The sequence below is a fragment of the Corvus cornix genome, chromosome 2 (assembly GCF_000738735.6).
Source record: "Corvus cornix cornix isolate S_Up_H32 chromosome 2, ASM73873v5, whole genome shotgun sequence".
NCBI lineage: Eukaryota > Metazoa > Chordata > Aves > Passeriformes > Corvidae > Corvus > Corvus cornix.
The window spans coordinates 26,618,695-26,631,103 of record NC_046333.1 but is presented as its reverse complement, the minus strand read 5'-3'; the positions used below and the strand labels follow the sequence as shown (position 1 = coordinate 26,631,103).

Here is a 12,409-nt window from a genome sequence, read left to right as displayed (position 1 = left end):
TGCAATGAAGATTGAGGCACGCAAAGCAGAACGGATGCCAGAAATGGAGGCAGAGCTGGCCTTTCCCTTGTCAACAAAGGAGCTATTTGTAACACAAGATGCTGACTCCCACCTGGGAGACAGGAAATTCTGGTCTTACGAAGCATGCCTGCTACTTAGTAGGTAAAGCTGCTGTGATTTATGGCCAACCAAAAAGGTGCTGTTAGCGTGGCAACTGGATTTCTGTTGAGAGAGAAAAAAAGGGACTGTATTAAAGAAGAAATATTCTTTGAGTTAGAAGTAGGTGCCAGATGATTGGCTAGCAGAGCTGTGGTTATCTGCTTCTTATCTTGGGGCTAGAAGCTGAGCCCCTGTAATGCCATGTTCATCTAATGCAGGTGTAAGTACTTTATAAGAAAATCCTAATGGAATCTGCTCTTTGTGAGGTACTGAAAGAGTTAAGAGAAAACTTAATCTCTGCTCAGCCTGGCAGCATCCAGTTCAGAAGATAAAAGCATGCTTCAGCGTGAACAGCCTACAAAATGTATTGTTTAATGCCAATTGTCATTAAGAATTTATTTTCAAATATGTTTTGCAGTTTGCTCATGCTGAAAGGTCCTTTTATCTTTGTAAATGCCAGACCGTGGGACTGAGCAAAATAGGTAGCTTTCCTTTTAAATAAAGTGGAAAATATTGGAGCAAGATTATATCTGTCACAGATTATAATATTTATATATATTTTTCAGCAAACTGAAATTCCCCAAGGACTGTCAGATTTGCATGAAGTCTCAGAGTCCTGGATTTTGCATCTGGGTATGTGATCGCCTTAATGGAAGACCAAGCTGTTTGCATTTGCTCTACCAACAGTCAGGTGGACTTGGTCACATGAACGTAGAAGCCAGTCTAAAGCTGTTTATAAGGTTGATACTTTAGGTAACACAGTGAGTGCGCGTGTCATGGCTCAGCCTGACACTTAGGTTCAAACTTGGCAGTCCTGGCCACATCTGTTATGATTTGTTAGCAACCTCTTGATTAGGAGCTAAGTACCATAGCTAGCTGTAGCCTGCACTCCAGAGAACTCCCTGAGTTCTGCCATTTTCTGGACAGCATCAATTACTTTACATGCTTAAAATACTGTGAATCCTGTCTCTTCTGGAAAATGATGAATTCCTTTATTTCTTTCTTGGAAATTCCAGAGGAAATGTAAAACTCCATTCAATAAGTTTTGTTTTGTTTTGTGTTGTTTTTACTTTTTTCTGGTACTGTGCTGACCTCTAGAGAAATAAAGCTTGTTAACCATTTAGAAGTGGAACTGACGTTTTGGATGTAGGACTTGCTGAGGTGTTTTAACCGTTAAACAGTTTGCATTCTAGTAGAGCTCAAAAAGCCCTATTTAAAATCTGTATAAAATATTGTTTGAATTTATCCTTCATTATTGATTTCACAAAATATATCCCAAGCACTTGGGCACTGTCATGGAACTCAGGGTTTGGTCTGATAGGATGTTTGTAAGCAAATACAACTGCTCCCAAAAAGGGCAGTCCTGCTTTCCCTGTTTCCTGTCATCAGAGGTATGTTTCTTCCTTTGCCTTAGGGCAGGGGTGTCTGATCCTTTACTGAAACTATTCAGAGAGCTAAACAGAGAGAAGGCTGCCGGTGCCAAGGAGATCCTGGGAGCACACAGGTAAGGCAGAGACTGCTTCTGCCAAAAGGGACAGCAGCCAGTCCTGAAGTCGTGTGGCACTGAGAGACAAATCGGCATGTTGCAAGTATTTTCATGATATGCTGGAGGACTCCCACAAAACAGTGAGGAATACTGCAGAAAAGCCTGTTAGGATTTGTAATTCTGTGCTTAGATCAGCAGGGGGAAGGTATGCTCTTAATACTATAAACTGAATAATAATGGTAAAACCAAATAGCCATTCTCTAGTTCAGCCATCCATCATGGACTCTGGATGAAGCAGCAGACTTAGGTTATATTGGCACGTGGCTCAGAGGACCTGTATAAATATTGCACAGGAAATCAAATCTGCCACTTCCTAAAGGAGAAGTAGTGGACTATGCAATGTTCACAGCAATATTTGAATGTAATTTTATGTGTAGGATAGACACGATAGATGTCCAGATGTATGACAGATGTCCAGAGGCCTGTATCTTTTGATGGTGATAAGCATGTAGAGCATAGGAGAGGGAAAAGTCTTCCCAGATCTCTGGCTTTCTGTTGTCCCAGTGGCCTGCTCTACTCTGCTGAAGTATATGAGGAAAGAGCAGAAAGGAGTCTCTAAGCAACAGACAGGACAAAGCCACGGGCCAGTGTGTACCAGGAGGTGGTGATGGTGATGGGAGAAGAGAAGCGTGGGAAATTAGGAACTATTGGTAAGGGTTGTCGTAGGAGGGTACAACAGAAGAAATTAAGAAAGTGTTACAAGGACAGTACAGGAATCCACCTGGAGGCATGTGTGGAATTGGACATCACCATTAATAGCTGTAGGAGGAAGGAGGACGTGTGAAGAGATTAGGATGGAATAGCAACCTCTCACTGGCATGTGTTCTCACAGGTAATGGGAACTTTGCAAGGAATAAGGCACACAGCTCGACAGCTCTTCTTGCAGCTAATAGGACCTTTTTGCCAGCCTGAGTTTTTTTCCAGGAATTGCTTGACACTATGTTCTCGAAAGAGGTTTGTCTGAGTGTTACAGAATGAAGCTCCTGTGTTTCTCTGAGGTATAAGGATGGTAAAAATCTAATGAATATGGTATGGGATTTTCTCGTGTCAGTGCCTTGGCCATTTGTGGGGAAAAGCAGTATAATAGATTCCCAGAGAGGTAATGTGGGATGTGTATTGTTATTGAAAACCTGGTTTCTTGTTGCAAGCTCAGTTTGGTCAGAAGTCGAAACTACCAGCAGAGAGGGGTATCGAATATGAGGAATTGCCTTGATGCCTACTGTGAGGTATTTCCAGGCACTGCCAGCAGCCAGGCTGACCTGAGATACAGATGGAGGCAGATGTCCTGGGCGAAAACAAATGTAGACTGTCCTCTCAGATATTCTCGTGGGATAGTTAAACATGACTTAAGCCTGTTCTATTGTTTTTAATAGTTCTGGGGTTTTTTTTAATGCTGTATGTCACTGGGCTTGTCAAATAGCTGAAGTTGTCATAGCTCTGGAGTGAGCCAAATGCAGGGCTCACATATCCCAGGCAGATACTAAAACACAGGAGGACTGTGGCCTGAAGCACTGGGGAATGTTGATAGTGTTGAGCAACTCTGCATCAAGGAAAGGTGAACACAAAGCCTTACCAAAGATAAATTAGGGTGCACTAGAAGAGACTAAAAACTTTTTTTTCTCGACAGCAGTCTGTTGTAATACCACCAAGTTATATTTGAAAATGAACTTCTTACTTTATTTGCAGCACTTAAGTAAGAAAACAGCAGGGCTTTTTATTTGTTTGTTAGAATATTCTCTTGGAATCAAGATGTTCTTATAACACTGATCAAATTTGTGGTGATCTTTCTCCTGGCAAAGCTGAGTAATAGCAGTTTAGTGTACATCACAACTTTTCTCCTTCTATATTCTGACAATAGTAAGTATTAAAAAAAAAATGCAACACCATCCCAAAACTACAGGGCAATTCATTCCAGAGCTATAGCTGTCCCATTCAGCAGAAGGGAGGTTCTTGTCTCTATTTTTTAATCTAATTTTTTTTTTTTTTTTTTTTTTTTTAGTGCTGGAAGTTGTGGGGACCTCTTATCCCAAACATCAATTTCTGCATAAGCTTGATGTAGCTATGTTCCAGTGGATACTTTTTTATGGCCCCTTCTTTGAGTGTAGACTCAGTTTAAGGGTTGTAGCTCCACAGAGAGCACTGAGCTTGTTCCGAAGAAGCCTGTGCTTTGTTTCCTGGCTTTCCATCCAATCTGCTGCTTGGCACTAAGCATCTCACTTCTGTTCTTCCTCATACCCCTTACATATCTCATCTTCAAGAATGACAAATGCTTGGGCTGGTGCACTTTCTTTCAATGTAGCTGCAGATCACCCAGGGCAGGGAGGAGTCACCTGGTGTCAGCTGGGGCTTTGCGAGTTGGTGGTTCCCCAAATGAGCTCTGAGGGCCTGTTGGTGGGTCTGGGAGCTCACTGTAAATGGCCTGTGGATATTATGGGCCCCAAATGTTGACTGGCCTGATTGTTGTTTTCTAAGAATCTGCAGGGGAAAAAAGCCAGGGGATAGCTGGTCTAGATGAATGTGGTCTTGTGGGCAGTAGCAACATTAGAAGGCAGAGGCCTGCCATATATCAGTGTAGAATTCTCTGATAAAGGGATGATAGCTTTTGTCATGTCCTTGCTTTCAAATTTAAGCTCTTTACTTCAAACTGGATTATTATTCTATTGAAACAAAATGCACACTTTGCAATAATTCTTTATAATCAGAGATATCTGATGCTTTTTCACTAAGCCATACATATTATTATTACTATTATTTAATTTTCAGCAAAACTCAGAGTTTTGTTTGCATTCCTATCCTTTTCTGAAATAAAGAATTCCCCTGTGGCCATAATAACAGTCTGTAGCATAGTCTTATAGATATATTTGCACTGGGGTATAAAACTCAGGCTGTATTAAAGAAAAATCTGCCTTGAAGCAGGTTCCTGCCTGAAAAGGTTGTTCTCTTTAGGAAATGTAAATTAATCAAAGCTGCAGTTTCAGTTTCTTGCAGTCCCACCTGCCATTCAGGAAGTGTCTGTTTTCAGATGGAATTCCTATGGGGGAGGAAATTCTCCACAGATTAGGAAGGATTTTTCATGTAAGACTATTTTGATTTGTATAAGGGACTAAAACGCTATTTTTCATGTCACTGGAGAACTTCTAGCCAAACAGATATTTTTCTTTTTGAGCTGCTTAAACTTGAAGGTATTCTTGTTCAGAAGTAGAGTTCCTAGGAGTTGTTGCAACAAAGACTATTTCTTAATGATGTAATTATCCAAAAGCTGCATTTAGATAGACAGAAAAATAAAGAATCATAAGCTAAAGTAAACCCTTATCCTTGTGCCTAGGACATCTGTTAACTTAAATATACAAATTAAAAACCACAGTGTCAGCTCCCTTTGTCTCTGGCAGGTCTGTGGGGCAGATGAAGTCAGATGTGCTGCCCAAAGTCCAGAGCCCCACAGTGATCTGGGCAGAGGCACTGTTTGACTATGAGAGTGCATAGATACTCTCTCCCTGATCTGGTTTCTAGTTGGAAACACCTTTCAGTTGCATTGGAAAAAATAAACGGGTTTAGAGTTTGGGAAATATGCTTCAATCAAAATCCAGAAGAGGGAGCCCTCCATCAAAATAAGGCTCTGAACTGGATCACGACCAAGATTCACAAAAGTTTCCACTTTCTCATCCACCTGCTTATAAATCACTTGGTGGAATTTCTTGCCTGTCTGCCTATTCTTTAAAGCCTAACAGCTCACAGTTTCTAGCTTTAAACAATATCATTCAATAACTGACATGCATATGTGAGATTTTTTAAAAAACTCTGGCTGGACATAACATATATGGAATTCAGCCCCTATAAAAGAAGGGCTTCCATTATCCTGCAAAGCAAAACAACTTTTTAATGCCATACTTAGTGTATCAAATAGCAAATTCTGATCTTCGCTCAGAGCAAGACCTTCCTCTGCTTTAAGGAACATTGCAGTTATCAACCTGGTTCTTGCTTGGCTGAAGTCAGCAGAGTTTTCTGTTGTCTTTGATAGAAGAGGGAACAGGCCCTTTCGTATCACAGACTGTTTATACAGGAATTTCTCAGATCCTCATGATGAGTAATTAGCTCTGAGCAAGACCAATCTGGAGCATAATGAAGCCAAGTGACCTTTGATACTCTGTGTGCTGTTTGTAATGTTCTCTAGGCTCACTTTCGGTGTTCAGATCTCTACGGTTTATCGCTTGTCCTATCACCCTGGGTGTACAGGACAAGTTAGAGTAGGTTTGAGGTCCCACCCCCCTAAGAGTGTTCTGTTTTTTGGTTTTTTTTATTTATTCCTCTAGGTATAGCTGGGAATAGCTCCAGGCTTTGTATAGTTCTCCCACATTACTACAGGGTTCCTCTAGACTCCAGTGTGACTCAGAGGCATGAGTTTTGTCTAGGAAATAAATTCCTGTATTTATTGAGAAAGGATGTGACAGTGACCTTGCCTGATAGGACAGGATTTGAGAAAGCAGGACAAAAGATGCATTGTATTAGGCAGACACAAAAAGATCCATGATGCTGTAGTCAGTGGCTAAACTTCCGGTTAAAGAGACCCCAGACAGCTTTGCCTTTTTAAAAATCTTCTTCTTTTTCATATTTTTTTTTCCCTTCTCTATTTTCTCTTTTCTTCTTCTCCTTTCTCTTTCTCTTCTTTGTCAGTTTGAGCAAAGCTTTCCATATACCTGCCCAGGATTGTTACTCTACTTATCTGGATTTTGCCCTCATCTTAATTTGTCCCTTGATGTAGGGTTGAATTAATACATTGAATAGCCATTCTGGTCATAACTGTAAAGGGAATGTATTGAGATAGCATACAATATATGGAAAAGTCTAATTAAAAAAGGAACAGGCTAGGTTCTTGGAAATCAAACTTTCAACAAATTTGTAATCCTGTATAATACCTCTGAGGTGAATCGTAGCTGCCAGTGTTTTATGCTTACATGCAGAGGCTTGTTTGTACTGTCTAGAAGAGAGTAATGTAAATGTATTTAGAGCACAGTATGTGTGTGTTTCCTTGAGCTTTAGAAAAAAAACATGTGTTTTACTCGTGAGCTGCGTGCTGTGATTATCCATTTCAGAAAAGTCTTCTGGGTATATTTTGAGGATGGCAGGCACTGTGGCTAATTGGGTAAGTTATGACCATCCTGAGGTCTGCATGTTATCAGTGGGAAGGCAGTAGTGGTCAGGTTACTTCCCTTCCTTTCCCACTGCCAAAACACAAGGTTAGACAGTCAAATTGCCTTCCCCTTGGGTCTGACTGCTGGAAGGTGAGATCAGGCTGTCAGATTCCTTTCTGTTGGAAGGTGAAAATGTATTGGTAAATTAGATCCCTTCCTGCTGCTGGAAGGAGAGCTTGGATAGGAACACCTGCCCCCTGAACCTCTGTTCCTGTTGGGTAAATTTGCTGCTAGCCAGGAGGCAGACAGGCAGTGGACAATGGGAATGGCTTACAAGCCAGCACACAAGCACTGCTCTGCCTTCCAGACCAGAGCAGTGTAATAAGAAAAGATCCAGTTTTTTCACACTGACATTTGTGTTTGTTTTTTAATAAAACACAGTGCAATTAAAAAAAAAACTAAATCAAATCAGTTCTATAACAGAGCTCATGGGCTGACTGCAGTTAATGCCCTTAAAATAACCTAGTAATATATGAAAAAGTCTCCTACTGCCCAAAGACAACCAGTTAACTTCCTTTTATGAAACTGTAGGTCTTTTTATTAGGCTACAAAACTGTTTCAAACAAATGAAAACCAAATGTGTAAAAAATGTGAGTGTTTTTCTTTAAACTCGTACCAAAATAGCGTAAGCCACAGGGCTCTTCAATCGAAGCTCTGCCTCAGTCTCTCCTGCAGTCTCTCCTGGCTTGTGCTTTTGTGAGTGAATGCAGGGCTCATCTATTGAGCAACACGCTACATCGTGCTGTTAGAGACAGGACCTGTACGCAGTAAAGGAGATATTAAGCAGCCATTCAGTATGGAACTATTCAGAGTAGCGAACCCTGAGATATGTGAAAGCATTATGCAACTCAGATTGGCACATGTTGTGTTCTCCAGCCCAAAATAGTTGCTATTGTGGAGGCAGGCTATTTTAACATTCACAAATGCAAAAGCTTTCAGCACGCACAGTGAACCTATGCCCTGCCTTGTAATATTATTCATTCTGTGCTAAACAGACATGACGCCAAAGGCAGCCCCGCTATAAATGAGTGCATCTACTATTGAGATCAATAAGAGCTGCACTTGCTTGCACCAGGGCTGGATTTTTGCCTGTAAATTACAAACAGTTCCACTGTGGATGGAAAATATATTAACCTCCTGTGAACGTAAAACTCAGCGTGTCATCTGTGGGATTTTGCTTTTCAGTGATTGCTTCCTTACTGGAGAACAATTACATTCAAGTGGCAAATGTTTTAGCAACAAGATCTTTGTGTACTGCCTGAACGTGCTCATGTCTTGGCCTCAGTGAAAACAATCCATGTGTAATGATTATGGTCCAGGCACTTAGGTCTTGAATTCTGATAAAGTCCTTGTAAATACTAAATGCCAGGCTGTTTTGGGCGAGAGACCAGTAAATGAGACTGCAATAAGGTGTGTTATTGTATAGAGCAAATGTTAGTAAGCAAAATGCACAGGTTTTATTTCCTGTATCTGTGAGTCTTGTCTGGTGAGTTAGTCTTCCCATTAAATACTCCCTCATCTGGCTCATATTTCAGTCAAAAGCTAAATCCCTATTCATATATTTACCTGACCATGCGCATAATACTTGGTGCCAAGACCCATTAAGATATGTAAATTGTCTTATTTTCCTGCAAAATGAAGGAGAATCCAGCTCCTAAATGTTCTTAATGCCTTTGGGCTGCACTGGATTTAGGAACTGGCACATGTTACCAACTTTTAAATTTCTGTCTGTCCCACTCTAGCTTGTGAAATTATTTTGCTGTGTGCTCCACAGGAGAAGTGGGCTTGGAGGATGAATAGCCAAATGGGTCTAGGACATGGAAATTCCAGAGGAAACCATCTAATTCATTAGAGACACTGGGCAAGAGTCACAGAAGGTTCATAGAAACTTTTGGGGCATTTTTTGGCTCCCCTTATGTTATATGTATAAACAGGCTTTGTGAGGTCCATGGCAAAAGCAAGTTGACACACAGAAGATAATGTACTCCATTTTAAAAATTAAAGTAATTAGAGAACATGATACTGCATTTGGGGAAAAGCTGTGATCTTGCAGTTAAATTGTGTAGAACAATGCATACCTTCAAGAGGTTCCACACACATCCTTTATTTGAAATGTCTTCTGAATATTAAGTGTTTAATTGTGTGCTCTCTCAATGCAGTTGCTTCTTTAAGGAGTATAGATTATATATTCCACCTGGTTTTCCATGGAATGATGTATGACATTTGGTCAAATGCATTGTACTCTCAGGGTAAATTATAAAGTACTTAAGTGTATTTTATTACACATTATACTTCATCTTCAGGCAAGAATGTGTTTTGTCAAAATATTGATTTGTATTATCAGGGCACGTTGTATAAAATCCAAGACTGAATTTCATTTTAGGGAACTGTGCAATTTGTCTAACCATTCCAAGGAAAAGGACATTAAATACATACGAGCAACTGTGTTGGTGAAATGAATTTTAATCATGTTTATCATCCTTCCAGATACACTGTACAATGGCATTTGATAAATTTCACTCCCTAGACCTTAGTCTGATCACTGATGAGATAGGACTGTTACAACGTCCTAGTGGCATCAGGCTGGATTCCTGCTCTTAATAGGGTGCTGATAATATAGACACTAGTAATTTATCTGTTACTTAAGAGAAATTAAATCTGATTTTGTGAAAGGAGGAAAAATAAATTTATATAGGTGAGAATTAATGTAGACATACCCTGCAGTATATAATTGGTGTCTAGAGGTTTTAAGGACTAAATGTATTTGAGGGATTGTTTTTTCTTTCAGTCGTGTGCTTAAAACTGGAGAGTCATGAAACATAGAGTCTTTCACTTTCTATTTTTCTTTTTGTTTAACTTTCCTACAGCTTTTCTACATGACCTTGGAAAAATTTGATGGGGCTGATTCTGCACTGGAAGTCAATGGGCCATATTCTACAAAGAGATGAGGACTGAAACTGCGTCCCTCCTGTATCTTCTGTCTCTGCACTTACAAAAAGAGGCCAATAGTGTACTCCTACCTCCTCCTTGGGGTACAGCAAACCTAAATCACCTGCTATTTGCAAAGATTCTAGTGTCAAAAGTATGTAGGCTGCCTCAGCTTGAATCTGCTGGGACTCTGAAGAGCAGGGGCTTTGCTCTGGTTGTGGGTTACCCAGCAGAGGGCAACATCACTCTCACACACGAAAACTATTGGTATGCTGCTTGATCCAAACTTGCCGAAAGCAAGAGGAATCTTTTCTTTGGCCTTTATAGCTCTGTTTAAATGCAGATTTTTACTGTATTTCAATATTAGCCTTAAAATGAAATGGCAGTGTGTTAGCACTCCCATGGCACTGTTGGCAGCTAGCCTTAGAAAAAAAGCTTCAAAACCTTCCAGTGCCGGCCAGAAACACAATAGCAATTTTTATTTTGTTGATGGTTGATACAGTGCTAATATCCTTAACAGCTGTGACTGAGCAGTGCTTTGAGTGTTGCATGGCTTTAGTTAAATTTTATCACTCTTATCTATTTATTTGATATGTGACCCAAGGGTATTTGAGGTACATGTCACAGGAGCTGGAAAAGAAAGACATCAGGTGGATCCTGACCTCATGGAAACTAATGGCAGCATTTTCTTGCATTTTCAATGAGGTCAAGGGCTGTGCCTGAGCGTTCCATCGAAGCTTATAGCTCTCAGGGTCCTTGGGGCACTACTGAACCTTACTGATCCTGACCAGCTTCTCCCCGCTCTCTGGGAACCCAGTTTCAGCTCAGGGCTTGGCACCCAGTCCAGGCCTGAGCTATGCTGTGGGCATGTTTATCTCTGACCTTGTCTTCTGGATGGACCCTGTCCTGTCTCCAGTCCTACCTCTTGACCTTGTCTGCTGGATGGACCTTGGAACTCCTGGTTACTTTGTCTGGTCAGAGGCTGCTGATTGGATTCATTGCTGTGACCTCCGGCCTCTGCCGCATCTTCAGACCTTGTGAGACTGCTACCCTGCCAGTGAGGGCATGGCCTGTGCTGGGCCACCTGTGCTTCCTGGTTTGATCCGCTCATGGCACAGCCCTGCTCACACTGCTCCTCCAGAGACTCAGTTTATGCCCTGTGAGAAATCCCCAATGAGAAATTCAGTCAAACCATTTAGAGCACTTGAAGTGAACAGGGGGGTTATAATAAATCTTTGCAGGATCACAAGTCTGTGTAATGCAAAAACATGCAACCCAGGAAATAGAAATAGTTGTATACAGCTTAACTGAATGGTAAGCTGTGCTTGCTGGAAGCCGGTCTTTTAGCTATCCAGATCTATTAAAGAAACGGCTAGTCTTCAGGCTTGCAGAAAACAGCTTGAAAAGTGAAGAACTATAGAGGTCAAAAAAATTGAAAATAGAGGTATCCAGACAACCCAATTTATGTTTATAGTACTTGGAATTTAGAAGATCAGGTGAATTTTAAGCTAACTTCATGATTATTGCAGTTTATTGCCTGATGCTCGAATGCCTGTGACTAGCCAGACACAGAAGATGACAGGCACTGATATTTTTCTTCACTGTGAGGCAAAAGGTGCAAACTTCAGTCAGTTTTCTATTAAGCTTTCCTCTCCACGTATCAAAACAACAAATGCATAGAAACAATCTGAAATTCTGTTGGGGGGAAACAGCTATCCTCAGGTATTTACCTGTAGGCTAACAATTGATTCACCTTTTATATTCCCTTCCTTTTTTCTCATTTTTTTTTTCATTTAAGAAACGCAGCCCTCAGAATGATTGGGATTTTCTTTTGTTGTTGTTAATATGAGATGCAAATACTTGTATAAAAATTTGGTCCTGAGTAGTTGATATTTCATATGTGAGCCTCTGGGTTCTCTAACTTTCATATCAGGGAAGGAGTTTCTCAATTTCAAGGGTGTTTCTGCATGATCGCTGCACTGGCTTTGTTTTTTGAGTTGAAGTGGGAGAAGTGTCACTGTAAAGTAGCTAATTGCAGGGAGAAGCTTGTCCAGCCCCTGATGGGAGCTGCACCATTTAACAGGAGATTAATGCTGAATGCAGGGGGTTTAAAATGCCTAAGGCTCATCTGCTTGGTGTAAATAATGCCTCTTCCAGCTTTAATAGATGCAAGGAAACAACAGGTTTTGTGTGGAAAATGTACTATTCCAAAGTGAAAATGGGGTATTTTTCTCAAACTAGATTTGGAGAAAAGTGGTATAACAAAGTTTAAATCCCTCATTTGCACAGTTCTCCTGTGGGAGAGGGCTTTGAAAGTGCTTCTTGTTGCTTTTGCCCTGTAAAATGACATTCAGATTGATGGCACTTGTGGAAAGATTTTGGGATCTGCCAGCCCAGGTCCAGGAGCAAAATTTGCCCTGTGACATATCCCTGGGTGTGCTTGCACTGTATAATGAACATCGTTCAGTGATGAACAGGAGGGTTCAGGAGGAGCTACAGTAATTACTGAGTTCAGATGAGTGTAAGAGCCTCTGTTGGATCTTTGGATAATGTGGTCATGCACTTCTGAGAGCAAAGCTTGTGCACC

The 12,409-nt window shown here is 40.8% G+C and overlaps 1 long non-coding RNA gene across 2 annotated transcripts in view; it reads left to right on the top strand.

Annotated features, from left to right (window-relative positions):
* Positions 1 to 12,409, top strand: part of LOC104688910 — a 35,111-nt gene that overhangs the window by 11,456 nt on the left and 11,246 nt on the right. For both annotated transcript variants that reach the window (XR_005601563.1, XR_005601564.1), the window contains one exon: positions 9,762 to 9,926. This is a non-coding gene — a long non-coding RNA (uncharacterized LOC104688910). The remainder of the gene's footprint in view (positions 1 to 9,761; positions 9,927 to 12,409) is intronic.